The sequence below is a fragment of the Ranitomeya variabilis genome, chromosome 3 (genome assembly GCF_051348905.1).
Source record: "Ranitomeya variabilis isolate aRanVar5 chromosome 3, aRanVar5.hap1, whole genome shotgun sequence".
Lineage (NCBI taxonomy): Eukaryota > Metazoa > Chordata > Amphibia > Anura > Dendrobatidae > Ranitomeya > Ranitomeya variabilis.
Window position 1 is genome coordinate 689117991 of NC_135234.1, and position 14231 is coordinate 689132221.

Below are 14231 nucleotides of genomic sequence, written 5' to 3' on the forward strand. Positions count from 1 at the left end.
AACAGCTAGATAAAATCTAGCCGATGCCAATGAGCAAATAGTGGTCAAAAGCGGAATTACCGCTGTCTGTCGAACGACCTGGTCTGAACAGCGTCCGACATGACAGTACCCCGCCTTCTAAGAGGGACCCCAGGGCCCTCACGGCTTATAGGACCCGGCTTGTCTGGATGGCGACGATGAAAAAACCTGACCAGCCGATCCGCATGAATATCCGAGGCTGGTACCAGGACCTCTCCTCAGGCCCATAACCATGCCAATGTACCAAGTACTGTAAAGTGCGACGCACTACACGAGAGTCAACCACCTTGGAGACTTCAAACTCCAAATTACCATCCACCAAGACTGGAGGTGGCATAGGTGCTGCGTCCACAGAACCCACCACCTTCTTTAGAAGAGACCTGTGGAACACGTTGTGTATCTTATACACCGTAGGGAGCTCCAATCGGTACGCTACTGGGTTAATGATGGCGGTGACCCTAAATGGACCAATAAACGTGGACCCAATTTAAGGGATGGTATTTTGAGTCTTATGTTTTTTGTAGATAACCACACCCAGTCATCCACACTCAGGTCCGGACCTGGCACACGCCTACTGTCAGCCACACATTTGTACCTAGCACCCACACTCAACAGGCGCTGTTTAACTCTCCTCCAGACTGATGACAACTGTGCTCCTAACTGATCCTCCTCCGGAACGCCGGAAGAGCCCCTCTGACTCAAGGTACAAAATTGAGGATGTCGCCCATAAACACAAAATAACGGAGACTCCCCAGACGACTCCTGGCAGTGATTATTGATGGCAAACTCAGCCAAAGGAAGAAAGGTAGACCACTCCTCCTGGTTATCAGAGACAAAGCAGCGTAAGTACTGTTCCAAATTTTGGTTCATACGCTCAGTCTGACCATTTGACTGAGGATGGAATGCCGAAGAATGAGACAACTTGATCCCCAGCCGTGAGCAAAATGCTTTCCAAAATTTTGCCACAAACTGAGACCCCCTATCAGACACGATGTCAGCGGAACCCCATGAAGTCTGACCACCTCCTGCACAAATACCTGAGACAGAGTGTTAGCGTTGGGCAACGAAGGCAAAGGCACAAAGTGTGACATTTTAGAAAACCGATCAACAATCACCAAGATGACCGTGTTCCCAGCTGATGAGGGCAAATCAGTGATGAAATCCATGGAGATTTCCGTCCATGGCTTACTAGGTAGTGTGCCAACAGGATGGGAGCGGCGCGTCTTAGCCCTAGCGCACGTGGTACAAGCTGACACGTATGAGACCACGTCCTGTCGGATCTTGGGCCACCAAAACTGAAGTGACACCAACTCCAAGGTACCTCTAACCCCTGGGTGGCCAGCCAGGACAGCATCATGATGCTCCGCCAAAACCTTTAAGCGGAGATGAAGCGGTACAAAAGATTTGTTGATGGGAAGCTCAGATGGTACTGTAGCGCCCCCACTGCCGCAGGGCCGAGGGGTACCCGGTACCGGGTCTCTGAGTCTCTGTTCTGGGGTTGTCACGGTGGCTAGACTCGGTCCGTGACCCTGCTGAGGGGCGTACAATGAAGGTGGAGAGAATGGTGGTGATGTTGTGGTGGTGCGGTGCAGGTTAAATAACGAGGACACCAGGTTGCAGTCTCTTTACCTCTTTACTGAAGGTCCCAGGATCCTCAGTCCGGAATACGGTTAACCGGGCTGCGCAAGTTCGGCCGGTCCGATGGCACCTCCAGAGTTCCCTTTGCAGGTGGAAATCTGTGCCTACCTTCTAGCGCTTGTTTGTTGCGGTCCTCCCCTGCTGTGCTCATGGGATAGTCCCCACAACTGTTGTGTCTGTTTCTCATGTTCCCTCACAACTGGATTCTGATGTTCTTCTTCGTCCCCCAGATGATATGGCTAGGACGCACCCGTATGACGGGTAGGCTCGGAGCTCTTCCTGGACCCCAGTGTCGCCCTTCTCCTAGTGTGCCCCCTATGTCTTCGTAGGTGATTGGTGTGAGACAGCCCGCCTATAGCTGACTGTCCTGCCGTAGGTTTGAAGTATTGCTTGGAGCCTAATACCTCCTCGGCGTTCCGGCCACCGGCTACGCGCCTCAGTAGGATGTTGCCTCGTCTTACAGCACGACTCCTACTGGTATTTCTCCTTGTTGCATTGATCTCGTTTCTCACTCAGCACAATATACCTCGCTTCTTGTCCTTTCTTAGGGCACCGCCGCTATCAAGTGCAGGCGCGGTCCCGTAACGTTCTCTCTGTTCGCTAGGCCTCTGTCAGGATCCCACCCCTGACAGGGACCCCCCTGAGTTTCTCCCCGCAACACCCTCTGCCACAGGATGTTGCCTGTTCGATTCCCAGTCAGCTTCTGTCTAACTTTCTGCCTAACCCCCAGTTTTACCAGATTGTGAGGAGTGGCCTAATACATAGTACCCTTAGCTCCCCCTGGAGGCCAGACTGTGAAGTGTATTGGTGACTGTGATACCTGGTCAGAAGAACTCCTTCAGTGCCATCAGACGTACTATAGCCCCCCTTAGCGGCGGAGCATCAGTACTGCAACGACCAGGACTCTGGGGCGCTGCAGTACCTCCTCCTGAGCCTCGGCAATCTCAGCCTCAACCTCGGTAGTGAGAGCCGAAACCACAACACCCTTTTGGAGGATGGGTACTGGATCCTCCCAAGGTTCTCCCCCCAGAAAACACCTGGACAGAGCATCCGCCTTAGTGTTTTTAGACCCCGGTCTGTAAGTGACAACAAAATTGAACCGCGTGAAAAACAATGCCCAGCGAGCCTGCCTGGGGGACAGACGCTTGGCTGACTCCAAATACAGCAGATTCTTATGATCGGTAATAACAGTAACCTGATGTACCGACCCCTCCAAGAAATGTAGCCATTCCTCAAAGGCCAACTTGATTGCCAACAACTCCCTTTTGCCGATATCGTAGTTACGTTCGGCGGACGACAGTTTCTTGGAGAAATAGGCGCACGGACGCAAACCACTCACAGATGAGCCTTGAGATAGTACCGCCCCCACACCAACCTCAGACGCATCTACTTCCAGAACAAAGGGTTTTGATACGTCTGGCTGCACAAGCATGGGGGCTGAAACAAAACTGTTCTTAAGAAATTCAAATGCGCGCACAGCAGCCTCAGGCCAAACGGAGAAATTGGTACCCTTTTTAGTCATGTCAGTTAGCGGTTTAGCAATGATGGAAAAATCCTTGATAAATTTCCTATAGTAGTTAGAAAACCCAAGGAACCGCTGAAGTGCTTTCAGGTTATCAGGACGTTCCCAATGCAGCACCGCTTGCACCTTAGCGGCGTCCATTTTAAAACCAGGAGCAGACACAATATAACCCAAGAAAGGCAACTCTTGAACAGAAAATACACATTTCTCAAGTTTAGCATACAGCTTATTCTCTCTGAGAAGCTGTAACACCTGCCTGACATGATTTAAATGAGCATCACGGTCGCAAGAATATATGAGGATGTCATCTAGGTACACGATAACGAATTTCCCCAAAACATGCGAGAACACATCATTGATGAAATGTTGGAACACTGCAGGTGCGTTAGTCAACCCAAAAGGCATCACCAAATTTTCAAAATGACCCTAAGGGGTATTAAAAGCCGTCTTCCACTCATCACCTTGACGGACTCTTATGAGGTTGTACGCCCCCCTGAGGTCAAGCTTGGTAAACCACTTAGCACCCGCCACCTGGTTGAACAAATCTGGTATCAGTGGCATCGGGTATGGATCACGAACCGTAATCTGGTTCAACTCCCTGAAATCCAAACACGGGCGTAATCCGCCATCTTTCTTCTTCATGAAGAAGAACCCTGCTGCCACCGGCGAGGATTACGGCCTGATGTGCCCTTTGCTCAAGCTTTCAGCAATATAATCTTTTAACGCTTGTCTCTCCGGACCGGAGATGTTAAACATCCTTGCTTTAGGCAACTTGGCCCCTGGTTTAAACCTGATAGAACAGTCATAGGGACGATGTGGCGGCAACTCTGAACAACCCTTTTCAGAGAACACATCCACAAAATCCAGAAGTGACTCCGGAACGCTTGAAGTCACCGCAGCCACACATGTGGCCAGGCAATTCTCCTGGCAGAACTCGCTCCACTGAATTATGTCCTGAGTTTTCCAGTCAATTACCGGGTTGTGCATGGACAACCAAGGAAAACCCAAAACCACCTGAGCAGGAAGATTCCTGAGCACCTTACATGTAACCCGCTCGGAATGTAGAACCCCAATGTGGAGTTTCACCTCAGCCACAAATTCAGTAATCTCCCCCTGAGAGAGAGGAGCAGCATTGATGGTGACCACACGGATAGGATGAGACAGTTTTTCAATCCTAAAACCTGCAGTGCGCGCAAACTCCTCATCAATGAGATTTGTGGCTGAACCACTATCCACAAAAACAGTAATTGGCAGCTCATTGCCAGCGATAAAAACCTTAGCAGGGAGCATGCATTGAGAAACCACCATGGAGGATATACATAAGCTCAGATTGGTCTCCTCCACACCCTCTGAGCTTAGAAGTTTTCCGCCGTTGCATTTTTCTTAGACAGCAGAGGACAGATGTTAATAAAATGACCAGTTTTACTACAGTAAAAACAGGCTCCCTGCTTCCTGAGCTCAGGGGCTCGATTCTTAACATGTGATACCCCTGCGATTTGCATAGGTTCTGTGGGCTCACCTGCAGCAACCTCACGTGAACCTAAACCCTCTCCCATAGGCGGTGTCTCATGCTCCCCCTGACACAAACGGTAATCAATGCGGACAACCAGACTCATAGCGGAATCTAGAGAAGCAGGAGTCTCGTACATCAGAAGGGCTTTTTTAACCCTTCCAGAAAACCCATGAATAAACTGACTCCGCAATGCTGGATCATTCCATTGTGTATCGATCGCCCAGTGACGAAATTCAGAACAGTAATCCTCTGCAACTCGCTCCCCCTGGCGAATAGTGCATATCTTAGATTCTGCTAGAGCCATTCTGTCAGGTTCATCGTAGATTTTCCCAAGAGAAGAAAAAATCTCTCCACAGAGTCAAATGCAGCAGAATCAGGTGGCAAAGAAAACGCCCATGCTTGGGGATCCCCGCTTAACAATGACAACACCAGGCCCACACACTGAGCCTCATTACCGGAGGAGATCGGGTGCATACGGAAATATAGTTTGCAAGCTTCACGAAAAGAAACAAATTTACTGCGTTCCCCAGCAAATTTTTCAGGCAAAGGGAATTTAGGCTCAGCAACTCTTCCTGTCGCTCCAGCTTGCACATTAGATAGTGCTAGTCCCTGTTGCTGAACTGCCCCCCTCAACTCAGTGGCATGTAGGGACAGCGCCTCCAACTGGCGGGTGATGGAAGTCATGGGATCCATGACAAGAGAAAAAAAAAAGAAACCCTTTTTTTTGTAGTTGGGCCGATTATAATGTCACGGGGAGACTAGGTGAGCGAGAGCTAATAACCCGGGCCCCTGCAATTTCCCTCAGACTAGGGAAATCCTGACTGACCCTCTACCTGGAGTTTACACTGATGGTGTGCATGTCCAGGCCTCGACCCTCGCCCTGTCTCCTGTTTCAACCCTAGGCTGAAACCAACCGCCAACCACCCAGTGAAGAGGTAATACACCAATACCCACAGTTAGCACAGACAAGGATAAAGGAAAATATACACCACGCCGCAGTCACTCAGGAATACACTATAAATGTGCAGGGCAAAATAAATACAAATATAGGAAGGAGTAAATAAGACTAAGGAAAATACACCACCAGCAACGAATCTCCAACAACCAGCTCTCCACTCCAGACCGAGATAACAACGCACAAGACAGAAGCTATAATCGGCGACGCCCAATGATCAGGAGAACTACTTAAAGGCAATGGGCATGGCCCAGCTTCCAATCCGAGGATCAGGTAAATTAACCCCGGAACAGCTAGATAAAAATAGAGTTGGGCTAAAGTGAGTTGGACAAAAGTGAGTTGGGCTAAAGTTAGGGTTAGGGCTAGGGTTAAGGCTAGGGTTAGGGTTAGGGCAAGGGTTAGGGGTGGGATTACGGTTAGGGTTGGAATTAGGGTTAGGAGTGTGTTGGGTTAGGTTTGTGGTTAGGGTTATGGTTAGGGTTGGGATTAGGGTTAGAGGTGTGTTGGGGGTAGGGTTGGAGTTTGAATTGTGGGGTTTCCACTGTTTAGGTACATCAGGGGGTCTCCAACATGGCACAACCATCGATTCCAGCCAATTTTGCATTCAAACGGTGCTCCCTCCCTTCTGAGCCCTCATGCACCAAAACAGTGGCTTTTCCCCACATGTGGGGTATTGGCGTACTCAGGAGAAATTGCACAACAAATTTTGTGGTCCATTTTCTCCTGAGACACTTGTGAAAATAAAAAAAAATGGTTCCAAAGTAAATTTTTTGTGAAAAAAGTAAAATGTTCATTTTTTCCTTCCACATTGCTTTAGTTCTCGTGAAGCACCTGAAGGGTTAATAAACTTCTTGAATGTGGTTTTGCGCACCTTGATGTGTGTAGTTTTTAGAATGGTGTCAATTTTTGGTATTTTCAATTATATTGACCCCCCAAAGTCACTTAAAATGTGAGGTGGTCCCTAAAAAAATAGTTTTGTAAATTTTGTTGGAAAAATTAGAAATCGCTGGTCAAATTTAAACCCTTATAACTTCCTAACAAAAAAAATGTTGTTTCCAAAATTATGCTAATGTTAAGTAGACATGTGGAAAATGTTATTTATTAAGTATTTTGTGTGACACTACTCTCTGATTTAAGGGCATAAAAATTCAAAGGTTTGAAAATTGCAAAATGTTCAAAATTTTCGCCATATTTCCGTTTCTTCAGAAATAAATGCAAGTCATAGCAAATAAATTTTACCACTAACATGAAGTACAATATGTCATTAAAAAACTCTCTCAGAATCAGTGGGATCCGTTAAAGAATTCCAGAGTTATAACCACATGATGTGACAGTGGTCAGAATTGTAAAAATTGGCTTGGTCATTAAGTACAAAGTCGTCTCTGCCACTAAAGGGTTAAAACATGACACATCAGCAAAAGATAAAAGCCACGGTCAAAAACGCAATGAAAAAACGCAATTAACCTAATTTGCAAAATAGGTCCAGAAATGCTGCTGAAAATACGCAACATCAAAGACTCACCAAAGCTCATTGTAGAAACATAACCTAAGTCACCCATATGCAACGTCCAATCCTTGTTGCATCAACTTTTCACCTCCTTGTGGGCTAAATTCCTTAGGCCTATTGTTGCTAGACCGAGTCTTCTTGGTCTAGTGAGGCTGAGTTCACTTTTGCACATCTTTGCGTAATGCCATGTCATCACTATGTTCGTTTGCGAAAGCATCCTGTGATATCAGGTTGAATGGCGATGATAAGAAGACAGATAATGTTGAGGAATGGAAAGACCGAAGATGTGAGCAGTAAGGTGATTATAAGAATTGTTTCACCTTTCAGCCAACAGCCACCATTTTACTGAAACTGCGCAGAAACAATTTACAAAAAATCCGCATTTGCCAAAATCTATAGTATATAAACATTGCACATGTGGATATTTTTCTGTAGTTTCTACTAAACTGTACCACAGCACCCACCATACTTTATTACATCAAGTCTAGTTTCTTGTTAGATTAATTGAAATTATTAGGTACTTTTACGATTAGAATATGCAAGCATTATATTTACATTAACTTATATTGTAGTTTAGATTTAAAAAATTACTTAATTTTTATACACGCTATTTACCAATCACCGCAAATAGTATATTAAATGTATTGTACTGGTTCTTACAATTACAGTATATTGATGTTATTTACTAGTTTGTGATACTTATTTTTAAGAAAAGCGAGTTACAAAAATGTGATCATTTTAATTATTTTTCATTTTTTAGTATCTTTATAGGTAAAAATGACCTCAGACTTTTATGTTCAATTTTTTTTAACCTCTAATATACTAATTTATAGTGCTGTACCAGTAGCTTCTGCCAGTTAAAAAGATTATCATTTAAATATTTTGGCAGAGAAAATTCCCTTATACTTAATAGTGCAGACTGTAGCTTCACGCCGGGTTCAATAAATACAGTATTTGAAAGTATAACACCTCTTTAAGGCTTCTTTCACACTACCGTCTTCCAAATCTGCACAGGATCCATCAAGACGTTGAAATGACGGATCCTGTGAAGATTGTGGAAAACGTGTACACTGGGCCCGTCGTTCTGATGGACCAGTCCAGGCTATGTGCATCTGTTGTGTATGCGTCTTCGCAGCGGTTTTCCGCTGCGAAAACGCATACACAACACAAACCAGGTTAAAAAGAATAAAAAGAATCGCAATATTCTCACCTACTGACGTCCTGCGCAGCGATGCTCCTGGCAGCTAGCTTCTCGTGAGATTTTGCAATGTATTACTTGGAACTCTAGCTGTCGGGAGCATCGGTGACACTGCGCGGGAAAGCTGGTAGGTGAGAATATTGCGATTTTTTATTTTTTTAATTATTTTTAACATTATAACTTGTTACTATTGATGCTGCATAGGCAGCATCAATAGTAAAAAGAGAAAGAGAGCGAGTGAGAGAGAATTTCCCTAGCGGGAAATTCTTCCATGCATGCTTAGTTTGAAAAGACGGGACCCGTCGCTGTATTCCTGCTTTTCGCAGCCAGCGACGCATCCTGCGCCCATAGGCTTCCATTGAAGCCAGTGACGGGCAGCGCAGGATGCGTCGCTGACCGATTTTCGGACCCGTCTTTTTACGCAGGATCCAGTGCACGACGGATGAAATGGATGGCCATCCATCACAATCCGTCACTAATACAAGTCTATGAGAAAATGCAGGGTCTTGCAAATTTTTTTGCAGGATCCTGCATTCTCAAAAATTGATGGAAGCTGGAATTCGGAGGTGTGAAAGAAGCCTAAGCTGCCTCTGTGCGCAAGTTGTCTGGTATTTCTCACCTCACTATGGGGCAGTGCCTCCACTCAAATCTTGCTGCGAGCTTTAGTTGGATGCATTAGGGTCCTTCTCTTCTGCCAGGGGTCAACTCAGGAAACCCCTGTTCACACTCCGTACACACTCACAAGAGATGAGGTTGAAACACTAAACAGGTTTATTTATAGAGGTGGCTAAATGGTGGAAATTGTAAGGGGAATAGCAAGTAACAGCAAAACAAATAGTATTACAGAATCAACAAATACAGCTGCAAGATGTGCTTTGCAGTAAATGTGAATGCTAAGGATGATGCTTCCCTTTAAATTTCAACAGGCACACACCTAGGTAATATGAGTTAAACTATAAATGGTCTGGGCCATCATGTACAGCTTTGGATTGAAGTTTCAATTAAGACAAGGTGGGTGAGGGACCAGTGTAAGCCTTCTTTCCTGGGAGTCCTGATACCTCATGATACCTCATGCAACATCTGAAACTTCTTTTTTGCTCAGCCATGTAAGGTGTGTACAAGGACTGGTTTGTGCCCCACTCCCCTCACCAGTGTTTCTACGTCCCTGAGAAGCTGGTACTTGTAATATCTCCTATAATTCTGCTATGTTGTGTATGTCCGATATGTGGTATATGTAATGTGTTGCAAATGTGTATATATTCTTCGCATTGAGTAAATGTAGGGAAAGTGTAGTCTTTAGATTAGCCCACTGGGGGGGGGGGACAATAGGAATAAGATAGGATTTAGTTAGCTGGAGGGGTCAACTGGGAGTAAGTGAGAGAGCTTCCTGAATTCAGTCAGTAGGGCCTGGGAGCACGGACAGGGCAGTTGCGCCCCGCAATGTTAAAGCTGAAGAGCCCAGTATAATACTATTTTAGGAACTCGAGGATTCTGGTAGCGTGGGGCAATGAACAGACAGAGATGGGTTTCTTTAGTGCAAGTAGTGTATTTGTATCACAGCAATAACACCCAAAACAATATACTGATTACCCGCAGTGACCTGCAATAAAACAAGTCCTTGAAACATATACAGCAAATCGGCAGAGTTCTTAAGGCAGAGTCCTCGGCAATGTGATCAAAAGGTGAGTGTGACAGGTGACGTGGTGCAGATCCAAAAACACTGTCAGTGCAGAAAGAGTCAAATCCAGATATGCAGTAAACACAGGGAAGTCCAGAACAAGTCCACTGGTTAATCCCACGTGTGGCATGAACATGGGTAAGTCCAGAAACTAGTTCTGAAGTTGATCTCAGTTGTGGCATAAACACGGGTAAGTCCAGAAACAAGTTCACATTAAAGTATTATACTGGTGTAGATTCCAGCAGCTCCCACCAGGGGGGAGTAAATGAAGGATTAAGTAGCAAAACAAAGTCCAGCAACATAGTTCAAAAACACAGTTCAGAAACAGAGTTATTACCAGGAGGAGTGAACCAAGGGTTAAGTTCCAAAGTCAACAGACTAAAGATAACTTAGAGAGTGTAGCTTACATATGCAGAGAATGTCCAGAGCCACAGGTAGAAGCACAGTAGAACAAGAAGCTGAGCTGAAGGGGAACGGAAGCAGAATACTCCAGCAAGGAAGCTGACACCTGAGCCGGGTTATAAAAAAAGGAACAGGAAGTAGGGCAGACAAAAACAGCAAACTCCATCTTAACAAAGGGCAAGATCATTCACAAGTTGACTTGGAAAGCCCGGAATACTGACACCCAGCTCATCCAGGGTTTAGAAGCTAACGGTCACCCGGGAGGCGAAGGAATACAGGGCAGCTTCAACATGGTGACAGCTAATTACATGGGATCAACCCCAAATGTATGGTGCGAAACGGACAGGGAACTCCTTAAGCTAGTTAGGCTGGCCAGAGAGAGCGCTGCGGCACTGAAGGCTGTGGTACGGCCCTGCAGTATTCCTGGAGGAGTGAGGGACAGCACAAGGAAAGGAAAGACTGTACTTTGTGAATAATCTTGTTCTGTACCTTTGGCTAATCTGGACGAGCTGTGTAAAGTACTGAGTAAAGTTGTTTGGTTGAAACTGGACTCTGCCTGTCTTTGCATGGTAACTAAAGGAGAAAACCTCCAGCAGCCTGGAGAGGACTCTGATGTGCAAGTAAGTGAACCACCAAGTGCACAACAGAGGGGACATTGTGTTTATGTGACGGAGGGCCAGGGTGTGCTATTGCTGCCACCCTCAGCCACGACTACCTCCCTGGCCTCCATTTCAGCCCCACTCAGGTGGCCCAAATATCAGCTTGGAAAAACACTAATGTAACACAGGCAGTTGACTGATTACTTGACCCATGGTAGAACATTTTATAATAGCACAGAAGCAGTCAGCCATGAGCCATGCATGAGGCATCAGGGTCTGGGCCAGCATTTACAGCCTTGAATTGAAGTTTCAATTAAGACAAGGTGGGTAATGGAGCAGTGTAAGCTGGGAGCCCTGATACCTCAGCCAACAGCTCAATTTTTTTTCACAGCCACACTCAGGTGGCATAAACATCAGTTTTGTGGACTATTATTGGTAGAAAAATGTAAGACAGGCAGTTGACTAATCAATTGCACCACAATGGAACATTTTATAATGGCACATAAGCAGTCAGCAAAAGGCCATGCATGAGGTATCAGGGTCTGGCCTAGCATTCACAGCTTTGAATTGAAGTTTTAATTAAGACAAGGTGGGTAAGGGAGCGTTGTAAGCCTTCTTTGCTGGAAGTCCTCACACCTCAAGCAATAGCTGAAACCGTTGTTTTTTTTCAGCCACACTCAGAACAAATATCAGTTTTGTAGACTACTATTGGTAGAAAAATGTAAGGATAGTAACATTTCCACATTTCAAAAAATTATTGTCACACACCCCTAAAGTGACATAATTTTTCACAGAATACAAACAGTATGATGGGCCTCTGATACACCTTCCACTACAGGCAACCCAACAAATGGAGACCCAATTTAGAGTCTCCACATTTCAAAAAACTGTTTGTAACATCAGCAGCAATAGCAACAGCAGGCACAGAAGCCTTGACAAAGGTGTCACAGATTGCAATAACACAAGATCAAAGCAGGACACTAAAAACGACACATCACCTAGACTGCCCAGTCTGTGACTAGGGTGCAAAACTCATTGGAGATCCATGACTTGTTCAATTTGATGAAAGTTAGGCATTCTATACTTTCAGGAGACAGCCGGATGTGCTTATCTGTCAGGACACCACCAGCAGTGCTGAATACATGTTCTGACAGAACGCTGGCTGCCGGGCATGACAAACCTTCAAAGCATGACAGGCAAACTCAGGCAATTCTTCTATTTTTAAAGACCAATTGCAAAAGGGTCAAAATTCCCCACTGAAGGCATTGCTATTGAGCTTTAGATACTCCTGCACCATCCTCTTCAGCCGTTCACAACGTGTCAGAGATTTACTCTATTCTGTTGGTGCATGGGTTGGTCTAAAAAATGTGTGAAATGAGTCACAGAAATTGCTTACGCCACTTATGCTTCTGTTGTTATTGTTTTAGTGGTGATGCCTTGATGTTCCCGGGGTTGGACGTCTAGAACTGCGATGCACACTGTTTGCCTCACTGCTGTCTTGGGGAAAACCACTATTAAGATTGTCTACAAGCATGTTTCGATACTCCAGCATGCACGGGTCTCTTTCCAGGGGAAGAAGCATCTGGCAAAATTTACTCGTGTACCATGGATCTAACAGTGTGGCAACCCTGTAGTCAACACTAGTTCTAATGCTAAGAATAGGGGCATCATGTTGAAGATAGTGCAGCAAAAAGTGTTGTGAAATTGGATTCTGGGCTCCCCCGGTGGCCACTTGTGGAATTTAACTTGTGTGCATCATCCCCTCTGTTCACCTGCTCCTATCAGGATGTGGGAGTCGCTATATAACCTTGCTCCTCTGTCAGTTTCATGCCGGTCAACAATGTAATCAGTAGCCTTTCTGTGCTTGTTCCTGCTACTAGACAACTCCCAGCTAAGTTGGACTTTTGTCCTTGTGTGTTTTTGCATTTTGTTCCTGTTCACAGCTGCTGTTTCGTTACTGTGTCTGGAAAACTCTTGTGAGCGGAAATTGCCACTCTGGTGTTATGAGTTAATGCTAGAGTCTTAAAGTAATTTCTGGATGGTGTTTTGATAGGGTTTTCTGCTGACCATGAAAGTGCCCTTTCTGTCTTCATGCTATCTAGTAAGCGGACCTCGATTTTGCTAAACCTATTTTCATACTACGTTTGTTATTTCATCTTAAATCACCGCCAATATATGTGGGGGCCTCTGTCTGCCTTTTGGGAAAATTTCTCTAGAGGTGAGCCAGGACTGTCTTTTCCTCTGCTAAGGATTAGGTAGTTCTCCGGCTGGCGCTGGGCATCTAGGGATAAAAAAACGTAGGCATGCTACCCGGCCACTTCTAGTTGTGCGGCAGGTTTAGTTCATGGTCAGTATAGTTTCCATCTTCCAAGAGCTAGTTCTCATATATGCTGGGCTATGTTCTCTCGCCATTGAGAATCATGACAGTTTGACCGGCCTGAAACTGAGTTAAATTACTGGCTGAGAAAGGAGAGAAAAAAGAAGTCTGCTACAATTTTTTTTTTTTTTTTCCCTCTAGTTCTGAGTGTGCTCTTAATTGAATCACTTGCTAGTCTGCCTATACTGCAGCCTTCCTCTCTTCCTCTCCTTCTAATCCTTGAATGGCTCTGTGTTCACCTGTTTCAAATGGATCTTCAGAGTGTAGCTACAGGTTTGAATAATCTCGCCACAAAGGTACAAAATTTGCAAGATTTTGTTGTTCATGCACCTATGTCTGAGCCTAGAATTCCTTTGCCTGAATTCTTCTCGGGGAATAGATCTCACTTTCAAAATTTTAAAAATAATTGCAAATTGTTTTTGTCCCTGAAGTCTCGCTCTGCCGGAGACCCTGCACTGCAGGTCAGGATTGTAATTTCCTTGCTCCGGGGCGACCCTCAAGACTGGGCTTTTGCATTGGCACCAGGGGATCCTGCGTTGCTCAATGTGGATGCGTTTTTTCTGGCCTTGGGGTTGCTTTATGAGGAACCTCATTTAGAGCTTCAGGCGGAAAAGGCCTTGATGTCCTTGTCTCAGGGGCAAGATGAAGCTGAAATATACTGCCAAAAATTCCGCAAATGGTCTGTGCTTACTCAGTGGAATGAGTGCGCCCTGGCGGCGATTTTCAGAGAAGGTCTCTCTGATGCCATTAAGGATGTTATGGTGGGGTTCCCTGTGCCTGCGAGTCTGAATGAGTCCATGACGATGGCTATTCAGATCGATAGG